Here is a 16,463-nt window from a genome sequence, read left to right as displayed (position 1 = left end):
CTTCCAGAGTCTTGTAGTGGACTTGGTGTGCAAGAAAGCACACACTTCCCTGACCGGGAATCGAACCCGGCCACAGCGGTGAGAGCGCCGAATCCTAGCCACTAGACCACCAGGGCCACCGTTTTCAGCTACGTCTGAAAGGAAGGAGATAGGATTAAGTTCAGGGGCTAGGGCTAGGCTTTTGCCGGATGTACTCGCTCTACAATCATAGGAGAGCATCCGAGTCTGTCCTAAATGCACTTGTCAGTTTTCAGTCCAACCCTTTAGCACAGCACCTTTGATAGCTCAGTTGGTAGAGCGGAGGACTGTAGTTGTTAATAAGGCGATCCTTAGGTTGCTGGTTCAAATCCGGCTCAAAGGAGACTTTTCTTTTCCCTCGTGCCACTGCGGGATATCATGGCCAGGTGCCTGCCTGCAGATGCACTGGCATGCCAGAGTGCAATATGCTGAAGGCAGTGACGGATCATTTACATTGTTCCATTCAAATTTCTCAAACTTTATCTTGCCTCCCTAAAAGACTTGCAGACTTGAAAACATAAAGCCACGCTGGTGTGGGTGTGTGGAGGTGGTGAATGAGGCAGCAACGTGTCGTTTAGAAGTTTGGCAAAAAAGGAAGTAGCAGAAGGAGGACGCTTTACATTCCTTCAACCTACACAGCCCAGCATGTGGGTGGGGGGGGGACCTTCCAGAGTCTTGTAGTGGACTTGGTGTGCAAGAAAGCACACACTTCCCTGACCGGGAATCGAACCCGGCCGCAGCGGTGAGAGCGCCGAATCCTAGCCACTAGACCACCAGGGCCACCGTTTTCAGCTACGTCTGAAAGGAAGGAGATAGGATTAAGTTCAGGGGCTAGGGCTTGGCTTTTGCCGGATGTACTCGCTCTACAATCATAGGAGTGCATGAGAGTCTGTCCTAAATGCACTTGTCAGTTTTCAGTCCAACCCTTTAGCATAGCACCTTCGATAGCTCAGTTGGTAGAGCGGAGGACTGTAGTTGTTAATAAGGCGATCCTTAGGTCGCTGATTCAAATCCGGCTCGAAGGAGACTTTTCTTTTCCCTCGTGCCACTGCGGGATATCATGGCCAGGTGCCTGCCTGCAGATGCACTGGCATGCCAGAGTGCAATATGCTGAAGGCAGTGACGGATCATTTACACTGTTCCATTCAAATTTCTCAAACTTTATCTTGCCTCCCTAAAAGACTTGCAGACTTGAAAACATAAAGCCACGCTGGTGTGGGTGTGTGGAGGTGGTGAATGAGGCAGCAACGTGTCGTTTAGAAGTTTGGCAAAAAAGGAAGTAGCAGAAGGAGGACGCTTTACATTCCTTCAACCTACACAGCCCAGCATGTGGGTGGGGGGGGGACCTTCCAGAGTCTTGTAGTGGACTTGGTGTGCAAGAAAGCACACACTTCCCTGACCGGGAATCGAACCCGGCCGCAGCGGTGAGAGCGCCGAATCCTAGCCACTAGACCACCAGGGCCACCGTTTTCAGCTACGTCTGAAAGGAAGGAGATAGGATTAAGTTCAGGGGCTAGGGCTAGGCTTTTGCCGGATGTACTCGCTCTACAATCATAGGAGTGCATGAGAGTCTGTCCTAAACGCACTTGTCAGTTTTCAGTCCAACCCTTTAGCATAGCACCTTTGATAGCTCAGTTGGTAGAGCGGAGGACTGTAGTTGTTAATAAGGCGATCCTTAGGTCGCTGATTCAAATCCGGCTCGAAGGAGACTTTTCTTTTCCCTCGTGCCACTGCGGGATATCATGGCCAGGTGCCTGCCTGCAGATGCACTGGCATGCCAGAGTGCAATATGCTGAAGGCAGTGACGGATCATTTACATTGTTCCATTCAAATTTCTCAAACTTTATCTTGCCTCCCTAAAAGACTTGCAGACTTGAAAACATAAAGCCACGCTGGTGTGGGTGTGTGGAGGTGGTGAATGAGGCAGCAACGTGTCGTTTAGAAGTTTGGCAAAAAAGGAAGTAGCAGAAGGAGGACGCTTTACATTCCTTCAACCTACACAGCCCAGCATGTGGGTGGGGGGGGGACCTTCCAGAGTCTTGTAGTGGACTTGGTGTGCAAGAAAGCACACACTTCCCTGACCGGGAATCGAACCCGGCCGCAGCGGTGAGAGCGCCGAATCCTAGCCACTAGACCACCAGGGCCACCGTTTTCAGCTATGTCTGAAAGGAAGGAGATAGGATTAAGTTCAGGGGCTAGGGCTAGGCTTTTGCCGGATGTACTCGCTCTACAATCATAGGAGTGCATGAGAGTCTGTCCTAAATGCACTTGTCAGTTTTCAGTCCAACCCTTTAGCATAGCACCTTTGATAGCTCAGTTGGTAGAGCGGAGGACTGTAGTTGTTAATAAGGCGATCCTTAGGTCGCTGGTTCAAATCCGGCTCGAAGGAGACTTTTCTTTTCCCTCGTGCCACTGCGGGATATCATGGCCAGGTGCCTGCCTGCAGATGCACTGGCATGCCAGAGTGCAATATGCTGAAGGCAGTGACGGATCATTTACATTGTTCCATTCAAATTTCTCAAACTTTATCTTGCCTCCCTAAAAGACTTGCAGACTTGAAAACATAAAGCCACGCTGGTGTGGGTGTGTGGAGGTGGTGAATGAGGCAGCAACGTGTCGTTTAGAAGTTTGGCAAAAAAGGAAGTAGCAGAAGGAGGACGCTTTACATTCCTTCAACCTACACAGCCCAGCATGTGGGTGGGGGGGGGACCTTCCAGAGTCTTGTAGTGGACTTGGTGTGCAAGAAAGCACACACTTCCCTGACCGGGAATCGAACCCGGCCGCAGCGGTGAGAGCGCCGAATCCTAGCCACTAGACCACCAGGGCCACCGTTTTCAGCTACGTCTGAAAGGAAGGAGATAGGATTAAGTTCAGGGGCTAGGGCTTGGCTTTTGCCGGATGTACTCGCTCTACAATCATAGGAGTGCATGAGAGTCTGTCCTAAATGCACTTGTCAGTTTTCAGTCCAACCCTTTAGCATAGCACCTTCGATAGCTCAGTTGGTAGAGCGGAGGACTGTAGTTGTTAATAAGGCGATCCTTAGGTCGCTGATTCAAATCCGGCTCGAAGGAGACTTTTCTTTTCCCTCGTGCCACTGCGGGATATCATGGCCAGGTGCCTGCCTGCAGATGCACTGGCATGCCAGAGTGCAATATGCTGAAGGCAGTGACGGATCATTTACACTGTTCCATTCAAATTTCTCAAACTTTATCTTGCCTCCCTAAAAGACTTGCAGACTTGAAAACATAAAGCCACGCTGGTGTGGGTGTGTGGAGGTGGTGAATGAGGCAGCAACGTGTCGTTTAGAAGTTTGGCAAAAAAGGAAGTAGCAGAAGGAGGACGCTTTACATTCCTTCAACCTACACAGCCCAGCATGTGGGTGGGGGGGGGACCTTCCAGAGTCTTGTAGTGGACTTGGTGTGCAAGAAAGCACACACTTCCCTGACCGGGAATCGAACCCGGCCGCAGCGGTGAGAGCGCCGAATCCTAGCCACTAGACCACCAGGGCCACCGTTTTCAGCTACGTCTGAAAGGAAGGAGATAGGATTAAGTTCAGGGGCTAGGGCTAGGCTTTTGCCGGATGTACTCGCTCTACAATCATAGGAGTGCATGAGAGTCTGTCCTAAACGCACTTGTCAGTTTTCAGTCCAACCCTTTAGCATAGCACCTTTGATAGCTCAGTTGGTAGAGCGGAGGACTGTAGTTGTTAATAAGGCGATCCTTAGGTCGCTGATTCAAATCCGGCTCGAAGGAGACTTTTCTTTTCCCTCGTGCCACTGCGGGATATCATGGCCAGGTGCCTGCCTGCAGATGCACTGGCATGCCAGAGTGCAATATGCTGAAGGCAGTGACGGATCATTTACATTGTTCCATTCAAATTTCTCAAACTTTATCTTGCCTCCCTAAAAGACTTGCAGACTTGAAAACATAAAGCCACGCTGGTGTGGGTGTGTGGAGGTGGTGAATGAGGCAGCAACGTGTCGTTTAGAAGTTTGGCAAAAAAGGAAGTAGCAGAAGGAGGACGCTTTACATTCCTTCAACCTACACAGCCCAGCATGTGGGTGGGGGGGGGACCTTCCAGAGTCTTGTAGTGGACTTGGTGTGCAAGAAAGCACACACTTCCCTGACCGGGAATCGAACCCGGCCGCAGCGGTGAGAGCGCCGAATCCTAGCCACTAGACCACCAGGGCCACCGTTTTCAGCTATGTCTGAAAGGAAGGAGATAGGATTAAGTTCAGGGGCTAGGGCTAGGCTTTTGCCGGATGTACTCGCTCTACAATCATAGGAGTGCATGAGAGTCTGTCCTAAATGCACTTGTCAGTTTTCAGTCCAACCCTTTAGCATAGCACCTTTGATAGCTCAGTTGGTAGAGCGGAGGACTGTAGTTGTTAATAAGGCGATCCTTAGGTCGCTGGTTCAAATCCGGCTCGAAGGAGACTTTTCTTTTCCCTCGTGCCACTGCGGGATATCATGGCCAGGTGCCTGCCTGCAGATGCACTGGCATGCCAGAGTGCAATATGCTGAAGGCAGTGACGGATCATTTACATTGTTCCATTCAAATTTCTCAAACTTTATCTTGCCTCCCTAAAAGACTTGCAGACTTGAAAACATAAAGCCACGCTGGTGTGGGTGTGTGGAGGTGGTGAATGAGGCAGCAACGTGTCGTTTAGAAGTTTGGCAAAAAAGGAAGTAGCAGAAGGAGGACGCTTTACATTCCTTCAACCTACACAGCCCAGCATGTGGGTGGGGGGGGGGCCTTCCAGAGTCTTGTAGTGGACTTGGTGTGCAAGAAAGCACACACTTCCCTGACCGGGAATCGAACCCGCCCGCAGCGGTGAGACCGCCGAATCCTAGCCACTAGACCACCAGGGCCACCGTTTTCAGCTACGTCTGAAAGGAAGGAGATAGGATTAAGTTCAGGGGCTAGGGCTAGGCTTTTGCCGGATGTACTCGCTCTACAATCATAGGAGTGCATGAGAGTCTGTCCTAAACGCACTTGTCAGTTTTCAGTCCAACCCTTTAGCACAGCACCTTCGATAGCTCAGTTGGTAGAGCGGAGGACTGTAGTTGTTAATAAGGCGATCCTTAGGTCGCTGGTTCAAATCCGGCTCGAAGGAGACTTTTCTTTTCCCTCGTGCCACTGCGGGATATCATGGCCAGGTGCCTGCCTGCAGATGCACTGGCATGCCAGAGTGCAATATGCTGAAGGCAGTGACGGATCATTTACATTGTTCCATTTAAATTTCTCAAACTTTATCTTGCCTCCCTAAAAGACTTGCAGACTTGAAAACATAAAGCCACGCTGGTGTGGGTGTGTGGAGGTGGTGAATGAGGCAGCAACGTGTCGTTTAGAAGTTTGGCAAAAAAGGAAGTAGCAGAAGGAGGACGCTTTACATTCCTTCAACCTACACAGCCCAGCATGTGGGTGGGGGGGGGACCTTCCAGAGTCTTGTAGTGGACTTGGTGTGCAAGAAAGCACACACTTCCCTGACCGGGAATCGAACCCGGCCGCAGCGGTGAGAGCGCCGAATCCTAGCCACTAGACCACCAGGGCCACCGTTTTCAGCTACGTCTGAAAGGAAGGAGATAGGATTAAGTTCAGGGGCTAGGGCTAGGCTTTTGCCGGATGTACTCGCTCTACAATCATAGGAGAGCATCCGAGTCTGTCCTAAATGCACTTGTCAGTTTTCAGTCCAACCCTTTAGCATAGCACCTTTGATAGCTCAGTTGGTAGAGCGGAGGACTGTAGTTGTTAATAAGGCGATCCTTAGGTTGCTGGTTCAAATCCGGCTCAAAGGAGACTTTTCTTTTCCCTCGTGCCACTGCGGGATATCATGGCCAGGTGCCTGCCTGCAGATGCACTGGCATGCCAGAGTGCAATATGCTGAAGGCAGTGACGGATCATTTACATTGTTCCATTCAAATTTCTCAAACTTTATCTTGCCTCCCTAAAAGACTTGCAGACTTGAAAACATAAAGCCACGCTGGTGTGGGTGTGTGGAGGTGGTGAATGAGGCAGCAACGTGTCGTTTAGAAGTTTGGCAAAAAAGGAAGTAGCAGAAGGAGGACGCTTTACATTCCTTCAACCTACACAGCCCAGCATGTGGGTGGGGGGGGGACCTTCCAGAGTCTTGTAGTGGACTTGGTGTGCAAGAAAGCACACACTTCCCTGACCGGGAATCGAACCCGGCCTCAGCGGTGAGAGCGCCGAATCCTAGCCACTAGACCACCAGGGCCACCGTTTTCAGCTACGTCTGAAAGGAAGGAGATAGGATTAAGTTCAGGGGCTAGGGCTAGGCTTTTGCCGGATGTACTCGCTCTGCAATCATAGGAGTGCATGAGAGTCTGTCCTAAACGCACTTGTCAGTTTTCAGTCCAACCCTTTAGCATAGCACCTTTAATAGCTCAGTTGGTAGAGCGGAGGACTGTAGTTGTTAATAAGGCGATCCTTAGGTCGCTGGTTCAAATCCGGCTCGAAGGAGACTTTTCTTTTCCCTCGTGCCACTGCGGGATATCATGGCCAGGTGCCTGCCTGCAGATGCACTGGCATGCCAGAGTGCAATATGCTGAAGGCAGTGACGGATCATTTACATTGTTCCATTCAAATTTCTCAAACTTTATCTTGCCTCCCTAAAAGACTTGCAGACTTGAAAACATAAAGCCACGCTGGTGTGGGTGTGTGGAGGTGGTGAATGAGGCAGCAACGTGTCGTTTAGAAGTTTGGCAAAAAAGGAAGTAGCAGAAGGAGGACGCTTTACATTCCTTCAACCTACACAGCCCAGCATGTGGGTGGGGGGGGGGCCTTCCAGAGTCTTGTAGTGGACTTGGTGTGCAAGAAAGCACACACTTCCCTGACCGGGAATCGAACCCGCCCGCAGCGGTGAGACCGCCGAATCCTAGCCACTAGACCACCAGGGCCACCGTTTTCAGCTACGTCTGAAAGGAAGGAGATAGGATTAAGTTCAGGGGCTAGGGCTAGGCTTTTGCCGGATGTACTCGCTCTACAATCATAGGAGTGCATGAGAGTCTGTCCTAAACGCACTTGTCAGTTTTCAGTCCAATCCTTTAGCACAGCACCTTCGATAGCTCAGTTGGTAGAGCGGAGGACTGTAGTTGTTAATAAGGCGATCCTTAGGTCGCTGGTTCAAATCCGGCTCGAAGGAGACTTTTCTTTTCCCTCACGCCACTGTGGGATATCATGGCCAGGTGCCTGCCTCCAGATGCACTGGCATGCCCGAGTGCAATATGCTGAAGGCAGTGACGGATCATTTACACTGTTCCATTCAAATTTCTCAAACTTTATCTTGCCTCCCTAAAAGACTTGCAGACTTGAAAACATAAAGCCACGCTGGTGTGGGTGTGTGGAGGTGGTGAATGAGGCAGCAACGTGTCGTTTAGAAGTTTGGCAAAAAAGGAAGTAGCAGAAGGAGGACGCTTTACATTCCTTCAACCTACACAGCCCAGCATCTGGTTGGGGGGGGGACTTTCCAGAGTCTTGTAGTGGACTTGGTGTGCAAGAAAGCACACACTTCCCTGACCGGGAATCGAACCCGACCGCAGCGGTAAGAGCGCCGAATCCTAGCCACTAGACCACCAGGGCCACCGTTTTCAGCTACGTCTGAAAGGAAGGAGATAGGATTAAGTTCAGGGGCTAGGGCTAGGCTTTTGCCGGATGTACTCGCTCTACAATCATAGGAGTGCATGAGAGTCTGTCCTAAACGCACTTGTCAGTTTTCAGTCCAACCCTTTAGCATAGCACCTTCGATAGCTCAGTTGGTAGAGCGGAGGACTGTAGTTGTTAATAAGGCGATCCTTAGGTTGCTGGTTCAAATCCGGCTTGAAGGAGACTTTTCTTTTCCCTCGCACCACTGTGGGATATCATGGCCAGGTGCCTGCCTCCAGATGCACTGGCATGCCCGAGTGCAATATGCTGAAGGCAGTGACGGATCATTTACACTGTTCCATTCAAATTTCTCAAACTTTATCTTGCCTCCCTAAAAGACTTGCAGACTTGAAAACATAAAGCCACGCTGGTGTGGGTGTGTGGAGGTGGTGAATGAGGCAGCAACGTGTCGTTTAGAAGTTTGGCAAAAAAGGAAGTAGCAGAAGGAGGACGCTTTACATTCCTTCAACCTACACAGCCCAGCATGTGGGTGGGGGGGGGACCTTCCAGAGTCTAGTAGTGGACTTGGTGTGCAAGAAAGCACACACTTCCCTGATCGGGAATCGAACCCGGCCGCAGCGGTGAGAGCGCCGAATCCTAGCCACTAGACCACCAGGGCCACCGTTTTCAGCTACGTCTGAAAGGAAGGAGATAGGATTAAGTTCAGGGGCTAGGCTTTTGCCGGATGTACTCGCTCTACAATCATAGGAGTGCATGAGAGTCTGTCCTAAACGCACTTGTCAGTTTTCAGTCCAACCCTTTAGCATAGCACCTTCGATAGCTCAGTTGGTAGAGCGGAGGACTGTAGTTGTTAATAAGGCGATCCTTAGGTCGCTGGTTCAAATCCGGCTTGAAGGAGACTTTTCTTTTCCCTCGTGCCACTGCGGGATATCATGGCCAGGTGCCTGCCTGCAGATGCACTGGCATGCCAGAGTGCAATATGCTGAAGGCAGTGACGGATCATTTACATTGTTCCATTCAAATTTCTCAAACTTTATCTTGCCTCCCTAAAAGACTTGCAGACTTGAAAACATAAAGCCACGCTGGTGTGGGTGTGTGGAGGTGGTGAATGAGGCAGCAACGTGTCGTTTAGAAGTTTGGCAAAAAAGGAAGTAGCAGAAGGAGGACGCTTTACATTCCTTCAACCTACACAGCCCAGCATGTGGGTGGGGGGGGGACCTTCCAGAGTCTTGTAGTGGACTTGGTGTGCAAGAAAGCACACACTTCCCTGACCGGGAATCGAACCCGCCCGCAGCGGTGAGACCGCCGAATCCTAGCCACTAGACCACCAGGGCCACCGTTTTCAGCTACGTCTGAAAGGAAGGAGATAGGATTAAGTTCAGGGGCTAGGGCTAGGCTTTTGCCGGATGTACTCGCTCTACAATCATAGGAGTGCATGAGAGTCTGTCCTAAACGCACTTGTCAGTTTTCAGTCCAACCCTTTAGCACAGCACCTTCGATAGCTCAGTTGGTAGAGCGGAGGACTGTAGTTGTTAATAAGGCGATCCTTAGGTCGCTGGTTCAAATCCGGCTCGAAGGAGACTTTTCTTTTCCCTCACGCCACTGTGGGATATCATGGCCAGGTGCCTGCCTCCAGATGCACTGGCATGCCCGAGTGCAATATGCTGAAGGCAGTGACGGATCATTTACATTGTTCCATTCAAATTTCTCAAACTTTATCTTGCCTCCCTAAAAGACTTGCAGACTTGAAAACATAAAGCCACGCTGGTGTGGGTGTGTGGAGGTGGTGAATGAGGCAGCAACGTGTCGTTTAGAAGTTTGGCAAAAAAGGAAGTAGCAGAAGGAGGACGCTTTACATTCCTTCAACCTACACAGCCCAGCATGTGGGTGGGGGGGGGACCTTCCAGAGTCTTGTAGTGGACTTGGTGTGCAAGAAAGCACACACTTCCCTGACCGGGAATCGAACCCGGCCGCAGCGGTGAGAGCGCCGAATCCTAGCCACTAGACCACCAGGGCCACCGTTTTCAGCTACGTCTGAAAGGAAGGAGATAGGATTAAGTTCAGGGGCTAGGGCTAGGCTTTTGCCGGATGTACTCGCTCTACAATCATAGGAGTGCATGAGAGTCTGTCCTAAACGCGCTTGTCAGTTTTCAGTCCAACCCTGAACATAGCACCTTCGATAGCTCAGTTGGTAGAGCGGAGGACTGTAGTTGTTAATAAGGCGATCCTTAGGTCGCTGGTTCAAATCCGGCTCGAAGGAGACTTTTCTTTTCCCTCGTGCCACTGCGGGATATCATGGCCAAGTGCCTGCCTGCAGATGCACTGGCATGCCAGAGTGCAATATGCTGAAGGCAGTGACGGATCATTTACATTGTTCCATTCAAATTTCTCAAACTTTATCTTGCCTCCCTAAAAGACTTGCAGACTTGAAAACATAAAGCCACGCTGGTGTGGGTGTGTGGAGGTGGTGAATGAGGCAGCAACGTGTCGTTTAGAAGTTTGGCAAAAAAGGAAGTAGCAGAAGGAGGACGCTTTACATTCCTTCAACCTACACAGCCCAGCATGTGGGTGGGGGGGGGACCTTCCAGAGTCTTGTAGTGGACTTGGTGTGCAAGAAAGCACACACTTCCCTGACCGGGAATCGAACCCGGCCGCAGCGGTGAGAGCGCCGAATCCTAGCCACTAGACCACCAGGGCCACCGTTTTCAGCTACGTCTGAAAGGAAGGAGATAGGATTAAGTTCAGGGGCTAGGGCTAGGCTTTTGCCGGATGTACTCGCTCTGCAATCATAGGAGTGCATGAGAGTCTGTCCTAAACGCACTTGTCAGTTTTCAGTCCAACCCTTTAGCATAGCACCTTTAATAGCTCAGTTGGTAGAGCGGAGGACTGTAGTTGTTAATAAGGCGATCCTTAGGTCGCTGGTTCAAATCCGGCTCGAAGGAGACTTTTCTTTTCCCTCGTGCCACTGCGGGATATCATGGCCAGGTGCCTGCCTGCAGATGCACTGGCATGCCAGAGTGCAATATGCTGAAGGCAGTGACGGATCATTTACATTGTTCCATTCAAATTTCTCAAACTTTATCTTGCCTCCCTAAAAGACTTGCAGACTTGAAAACATAAAGCCACGCTGGTGTGGGTGTGTGGAGGTGGTGAATGAGGCAGCAACGTGTCGTTTAGAAGTTTGGCAAAAAAGGAAGTAGCAGAAGGAGGACGCTTTACATTCCTTCAACCTACACAGCCCAGCATGTGGGTGGGGGGGGGACCTTCCAGAGTCTTGTAGTGGACTTGGTGTGCAAGAAAGCACACACTTCCCTGACCGGGAATCGAACCCGGCCGCAGCGGTGAGAGCGCCGAATCCTAGCCACTAGACCACCAGGGCCACCGTTTTCAGCTACGTCTGAAAGGAAGGAGATAGGATTAAGTTCAGGGGCTAGGGCTAGGCTTTTGCCGGATGTACTCGCTCTACAATTATAGGAGTGCATGAGAGTCTGTCCTAAATGCACTTGTCAGTTTTCAGTCCAACCCTTTAGCATAGCACCTTTGATAGCTCAGTTGGTAGAGCGGAGGACTGTAGTTGTTAATAAGGCGATCCTTAGGTTGCTGGTTCAAATCCGGCTTGAAGGAGACTTTTCTTTTCCCTCGTGCCACTGCGGGATATCATGGCCAGGTGCCTGCCTGCAGATGCACTGGCATGCCAGAGTGCAATATGCTGAAGGCAGTGACGGATCATTTACATTGTTCCATTCAAATTTCTCAAACTTTATCTTGCCTCCCTAAAAGACTTGCAGACTTGAAAACATAAAGCCACGCTGGTGTGGGTGTGTGGAGGTGGTGAATGAGGCAGCAACGTGTCGTTTAGAAGTTTGGCAAAAAAGGAAGTAGCAGAAGGAGGACGCTTTACATTCCTTCAACCTACACAGCCCAGCATGTGGGTGGGGGGGGGACCTTCCAGAGTCTTGTAGTGGACTTGGTGTGCAAGAAAGCACACACTTCCCTGACCGGGAATCGAACCCGGCCGCAGCGGTGAGAGCGCCGAATCCTAGCCACTAGACCACCAGGGCCACCGTTTTCAGCTACGTCTGAAAGGAAGGAGATAGGATTAAGTTCAGGGGCTAGGCTTTTGCCGGATGTACTCGCTCTACAATCATAGGAGTGCATGAGAGTCTGTCCTAAATGCACTTTTCAGTTTTCAGTCCAACCCTTTAGCATAGCACCTTTGATAGCTCAGTTGGTAGAGCGGAGGACTGTAGTTGTTAATAAGGCGATCCTTAGGTCGCTGGTTCAAATCCGGCTCGAAGGAGACTTTTCTTTTCCCTCGTGCCACTGCGGGATATCATGGCCAGGTGCCTGCGTGCAGATGCACTGGCATGCCAGAGTGCAATATGCTGAAGGCAGTGACGGATCATTTACACTGTTCCATTCAAATTTCTCAAACTTTATCTTGCCTCCCTAAAAGACTTGCAGACTTGAAAACATAAAGCCACGCTGGTGTGGGTGTGTGGAGGTGGTGAATGAGGCAGCAACGTGTCGTTTAGAAGTTTGGCAAAAAAGGAAGTAGCAGAAGGAGGACGCTTTACATTCCTTCAACCTACACAGCCCAGCATCTGGTTGGGGGGGGGACTTTCCAGAGTCTTGTAGTGGACTTGGTGTGCAAGAAAGCACACACTTCCCTGACCGGGAATCGAACCCGGCCGCAGCGGTGAGAGCGCCGAATCCTAGCCACTAGACCACCAGGGCCACCGTTTTCAGCTACGTCTGAAAGGAAGGAGATAGGATTAAGTTCAGGGGCTAGGGCTAGGCTTTTGCCGGATGTACTCGCTCTACAATCATAGGAGTGCATGAGAGTCTGTCCTAAACGCACTTGTCAGTTTTCAGTCCAACCCTTTAGCATAGCACCTTTGATAGCTCAGTTGGTAGAGCGGAGGACTGTAGTTGTTAATAAGGCGATCCTTAGGTTGCTGGTTCAAATCCGGCTCAAAGGAGACTTTTCTTTTCCCTCGTGCCACTGCGGGATATCATGGCCAGGTGCCTGCCTGCAGATGCACTGGCATGCCAGAGTGCAATATGCTGAAGGCAGTGACGGATCATTTACATTGTTCCATTCAAATTTCTCAAACTTTATCTTGCCTCCCTAAAAGACTTGCAGACTTGAAAACATAAAGCCACGCTGGTGTGGGTGTGTGGAGGTGGTGAATGAGGCAGCAACGTGTCGTTTAGAAGTTTGGCAAAAAAGGAAGTAGCAGAAGGAGGACGCTTTACATTCCTTCAACCTACACAGCCCAGCATGTGGGTGGGGGGGGGACCTTCCAGAGTCTTGTAGTGGACTTGGTGTGCAAGAAAGCACACACTTCCCTGACCGGGAATCGAACCCGGCCGCAGCGGTGAGAGCGTCGAATCCTAGCCACTAGACCACCAGGGCCACCGTTTTCAGCTACGTCTGAAAGGAAGGAGATAGGATTAAGTTCAGGGGCTAGGGCTAGGCTTTTGCCGGATGTACTCGCTCTACAATCATAGGAGTGCATGAGAGTCTGTCCTAAACGCACTTGTCAGTTTTCAGTCCAACCCTTTAGCATAGCACCTTTGATAGCTCAGTTGGTAGAGCGGAGGACTGTAGTTGTTAATAAGGCGATCCTTAGGTTGCTGGTTCAAATCCGGCTCAAAGGAGACTTTTCTTTTCCCTCGTGCCACTGCGGGATATCATGGCCAGGTGCCTGCCTGCAGATGCACTGGCATGCCAGAGTGCAATATGCTGAAGGCAGTGACGGATCATTTACATTGTTCCATTCAAATTTCTCAAACTTTATCTTGCCTCCCTAAAAGACTTGCAGACTTGAAAACATAAAGCCACGCTGGTGTGGGTGTGTGGAGGTGGTGAATGAGGCAGCAACGTGTCGTTTAGAAGTTTGGCAAAAAAGGAAGTAGCAGAAGGAGGACGCTTTACATTCCTTCAACCTACACAGCCCAGCATGTGGGTGGGGGGGGGACCTTCCAGAGTCTTGTAGTGGACTTGGTGTGCAAGAAAGCACACACTTCCCTGACCGGGAATCGAACCCGGCCGCAGCGGTGAGAGCGCCGAATCCTAGCCACTAGACCACCAGGGCCACCGTTTTCAGCTACGTCTGAAAGGAAGGAGATAGGATTAAGTTCAGGGGCTAGGGCTAGGCTTTTGCCGGATGTACTCGCTCTGCAATCATAGGAGTGCATGAGAGTCTGTCCTAAACGCACTTGTCAGTTTTCAGTCCAACCCTTTAGCATAGCACCTTTGATAGCTCAGTTGGTAGAGCGGAGGACTGTAGTTGTTAATAAGGCGATCCTTAGGTCGCTGGTTCAAATCCGGCTCGAAGGAGACTTTTCTTTTCCCTCGTGCCACTGCGGGATATCATGGCCAGGTGCCTGCCTGCAGATGCACTGGCATGCCAGAGTGCAATATGCTGAAGGCAGTGACGGATCATTTACACTGTTCCATTCAAATTTCTCAAACTTTATCTTGCCTCCCTAAAAGACTTGCAGACTTGAAAACATAAAGCCACGCTGGTGTGGGTGTGTGGAGGTGGTGAATGAGGCAGCAACGTGTCGTTTAGAAGTTTGGCAAAAAAGGAAGTAGCAGAAGGAGGACGCTTTACATTCCTTCAACCTACACAGCCCAGCATGTGGGTGGGGGGGGACCTTCCAGAGTCTTGTAGTGGACTTGGTGTGCAAGAAAGCACACACTTCCCTGACCGGGAATCGAACCCGGCCGCAGCGGTGAGAGCGCCGAATCCTAGCCACTAGACCACCAGGGCCACCGTTTTCAGCTACGTCTGAAAGGAAGGAGATAGGATTAAGTTCAGGGGCTAGGCTTTTGCCGGATGTACTCGCTCTACAATCATAGGAGTGCATGAGAGTCTGTCCTAAATGCACTTGTCAGTTTTCAGTCCAACCCTTTAGCATAGCACCTTTGATAGCTCAGTTGGTAGAGCGGAGGACTGTAGTTGTTAATAAGGCGATCCTTAGGTCGCTGGTTCAAATCCGGCTCGAAGGAGACTTTTCTTTTCCCTCGTGCCACTGCGGGATATCATGGCCAGGTGCCTGCGTGCAGATGCACTGGCATGCCAGAGTGCAATATGCTGAAGGCAGTGACGGATCATTTACACTGTTCCATTCAAATTTCTCAAACTTTATCTTGCCTCCCTAAAAGACTTGCAGACTTGAAAACATAAAGCCACGCTGGTGTGGGTGTGTGGAGGTGGTGAATGAGGCAGCAACGTGTCGTTTAGAAGTTTGGCAAAAAAGGAAGTAGCAGAAGGAGGACGCTTTACATTCCTTCAACCTACACAGCCCAGCATCTGGTTGGGGGGGGGACTTTCCAGAGTCTTGTAGTGGACTTGGTGTGCAAGAAAGCACACACTTCCCTGACCGGGAATCGAACCCGGCCGCAGCGGTGAGAGCGCCGAATCCTAGCCACTAGACCACCAGGGCCACCGTTTTCAGCTACGTCTGAAAGGAAGGAGATAGGATTAAGTTCAGGGGCTAGGGCTAGGCTTTTGCCGGATGTACTCGCTCTACAATCATAGGAGTGCATGAGAGTCTGTCCTAAACGCACTTGTCAGTTTTCAGTCCAATCCCTTAGCATAGCACCTTCGATAGCTCAGTTGGTAGAGCGGAGGACTGTTGTTGTTAATAAGGCGATCCTTAGGTCGTTGGTTCAAATCCGGCTCGAAGGAGACTTTTCTTTTCCCTCGTGCCACTGCGGGATATCATGGCCAGGTGCCTGCCTCCAGATGCACTGGCATGCCAGAGTGCAATATGCTGAAGGCAGTGACGGATCATTTACACTGTTCCATTCAAATTTCTCAAACTTTATCTTGCCTCCCTAAAAGACTTGCAGACTTGAAAACATAAAGCCACGCTGGTGTGGGTGTGTGGAGGTGGTGAATGAGGCAGCAACGTGTCGTTTAGAAGTTTGGCAAAAAAGGAAGTAGCAGAAGGAGGACGCTTTACATTCCTTCAACCTACACAGCCCAGCATGTGGGTGGGGGGGGGACCTTCCAGAGTCTTGTAGTGGACTTGGTGTGCAAGAAAGCACACACTTCCCTGACCGGGAATCGAACCCGGCCGCAGCGGTGAGAGCGCCGAATCCTAGCCACTAGACCACCAGGGCCACCGTTTTCAGCTACGTCTGAAAGGAAGGAGATAGGATTAAGTTCAGGGGCTAGGGCTAGGCTTTTGCCGGATGTACTCGCTCTGCAATCATAGGAGTGCATGAGAGTCTGTCCTAAACGCACTTGTCAGTTTTCAGTCCAACCCTTCAGCATAGCACCTTTAATAGCTCAGTTGGTAGAGCGGAGGACTGTAGTTGTTAATAAGGCGATCCTTAGGTCGCTGGTTCAAATCCGGCTCGAAGGAGACTTTTCTTTTCCCTCGTGCCACTGCGGGATATCATGGCCAGGTGCCTGCCTGCAGATGCACTGGCATGCCAGAGTGCAATATGCTGAAGGCAGTGACGGATCATTTACATTGTTCCATTCAAATTTCTCAAACTTTATCTTGCCTCCCTAAAAGACTTGCAGACTTGAAAACATAAAGCCACGCTGGTGTGGGTGTGTGGAGGTGGTGAATGAGGCAGCAACGTGTCGTTTAGAAGTTTGGCAAAAAAGGAAGTAGCAGAAGGAGGACGCTTTACATTCCTTCAACCTACACAGCCCAGCATGTGGGTGGGGGGGGGACCTTCCAGAGTCTTGTAGTGGACTTGGTGTGCAAGAAAGCACACACTTCCCTGACCGGGAATCGAACCCGGCCGCAGCGGTGAGAGCGCCGAACCCTAGCCACTAGACCACCAGGG

At 50.7% G+C, this 16,463-nt stretch overlaps 14 non-coding genes across 14 annotated transcripts; all 14 read left to right on the top strand.

Annotated features, from left to right (window-relative positions):
• The first annotated feature begins 274 nt into the window (after positions 1–274).
• On the top strand, positions 275–361 carry trnay-gua (transfer RNA tyrosine (anticodon GUA)). The gene is given in 2 exon segments: positions 275–311; positions 326–361. It is a non-coding gene; the product is annotated as a tRNA-Tyr (tRNA).
• Positions 362–2,320: 1,959 nt separating this feature from the next.
• On the top strand, positions 2,321–2,407 carry trnay-gua (transfer RNA tyrosine (anticodon GUA)). Its single transcript is given in 2 exon segments — positions 2,321–2,357; positions 2,372–2,407. It is a non-coding gene; the product is annotated as a tRNA-Tyr (tRNA).
• Positions 2,408–4,366: 1,959 nt separating this feature from the next.
• trnay-gua (transfer RNA tyrosine (anticodon GUA)) lies at positions 4,367–4,453 on the top strand. The gene is given in 2 exon segments: positions 4,367–4,403; positions 4,418–4,453. It is a non-coding gene; the product is annotated as a tRNA-Tyr (tRNA).
• Positions 4,454–5,048: 595 nt separating this feature from the next.
• On the top strand, positions 5,049–5,135 carry trnay-gua (transfer RNA tyrosine (anticodon GUA)). Its single transcript is given in 2 exon segments — positions 5,049–5,085; positions 5,100–5,135. It is a non-coding gene; the product is annotated as a tRNA-Tyr (tRNA).
• A 595-nt stretch (positions 5,136–5,730) lies between these two features.
• On the top strand, positions 5,731–5,817 carry trnay-gua (transfer RNA tyrosine (anticodon GUA)). Its single transcript is given in 2 exon segments — positions 5,731–5,767; positions 5,782–5,817. It is a non-coding gene; the product is annotated as a tRNA-Tyr (tRNA).
• Positions 5,818–7,094: 1,277 nt separating this feature from the next.
• On the top strand, positions 7,095–7,181 carry trnay-gua (transfer RNA tyrosine (anticodon GUA)). The gene is given in 2 exon segments: positions 7,095–7,131; positions 7,146–7,181. It is a non-coding gene; the product is annotated as a tRNA-Tyr (tRNA).
• Positions 7,182–8,452: 1,271 nt separating this feature from the next.
• On the top strand, positions 8,453–8,539 carry trnay-gua (transfer RNA tyrosine (anticodon GUA)). Its single transcript is given in 2 exon segments — positions 8,453–8,489; positions 8,504–8,539. It is a non-coding gene; the product is annotated as a tRNA-Tyr (tRNA).
• Positions 8,540–9,134: 595 nt separating this feature from the next.
• Positions 9,135–9,221, top strand: trnay-gua (transfer RNA tyrosine (anticodon GUA)). The gene is given in 2 exon segments: positions 9,135–9,171; positions 9,186–9,221. It is a non-coding gene; the product is annotated as a tRNA-Tyr (tRNA).
• Positions 9,222–9,815: 594 nt separating this feature from the next.
• Positions 9,816–9,902, top strand: trnay-gua (transfer RNA tyrosine (anticodon GUA)). The gene is given in 2 exon segments: positions 9,816–9,852; positions 9,867–9,902. It is a non-coding gene; the product is annotated as a tRNA-Tyr (tRNA).
• A 1,953-nt stretch (positions 9,903–11,855) lies between these two features.
• trnay-gua (transfer RNA tyrosine (anticodon GUA)) lies at positions 11,856–11,942 on the top strand. Its single transcript is given in 2 exon segments — positions 11,856–11,892; positions 11,907–11,942. It is a non-coding gene; the product is annotated as a tRNA-Tyr (tRNA).
• A 595-nt stretch (positions 11,943–12,537) lies between these two features.
• trnay-gua (transfer RNA tyrosine (anticodon GUA)) lies at positions 12,538–12,624 on the top strand. The gene is given in 2 exon segments: positions 12,538–12,574; positions 12,589–12,624. It is a non-coding gene; the product is annotated as a tRNA-Tyr (tRNA).
• A 595-nt stretch (positions 12,625–13,219) lies between these two features.
• Positions 13,220–13,306, top strand: trnay-gua (transfer RNA tyrosine (anticodon GUA)). The gene is given in 2 exon segments: positions 13,220–13,256; positions 13,271–13,306. It is a non-coding gene; the product is annotated as a tRNA-Tyr (tRNA).
• A 595-nt stretch (positions 13,307–13,901) lies between these two features.
• Positions 13,902–13,988, top strand: trnay-gua (transfer RNA tyrosine (anticodon GUA)). The gene is given in 2 exon segments: positions 13,902–13,938; positions 13,953–13,988. It is a non-coding gene; the product is annotated as a tRNA-Tyr (tRNA).
• Positions 13,989–14,576: 588 nt separating this feature from the next.
• Positions 14,577–14,663, top strand: trnay-gua (transfer RNA tyrosine (anticodon GUA)). Its single transcript is given in 2 exon segments — positions 14,577–14,613; positions 14,628–14,663. It is a non-coding gene; the product is annotated as a tRNA-Tyr (tRNA).
• The last annotated feature ends 1,800 nt before the right edge of the window (positions 14,664–16,463 follow it).

The sequence above is a fragment of the Hoplias malabaricus genome, chromosome 8 (assembly GCF_029633855.1).
Source record: "Hoplias malabaricus isolate fHopMal1 chromosome 8, fHopMal1.hap1, whole genome shotgun sequence".
Taxonomy (NCBI): Eukaryota; Metazoa; Chordata; class Actinopteri; order Characiformes; family Erythrinidae; genus Hoplias; species Hoplias malabaricus.
Note: the sequence above shows the minus strand (reverse complement) of the source record. Positions and strands in the feature narration are given on the sequence as shown.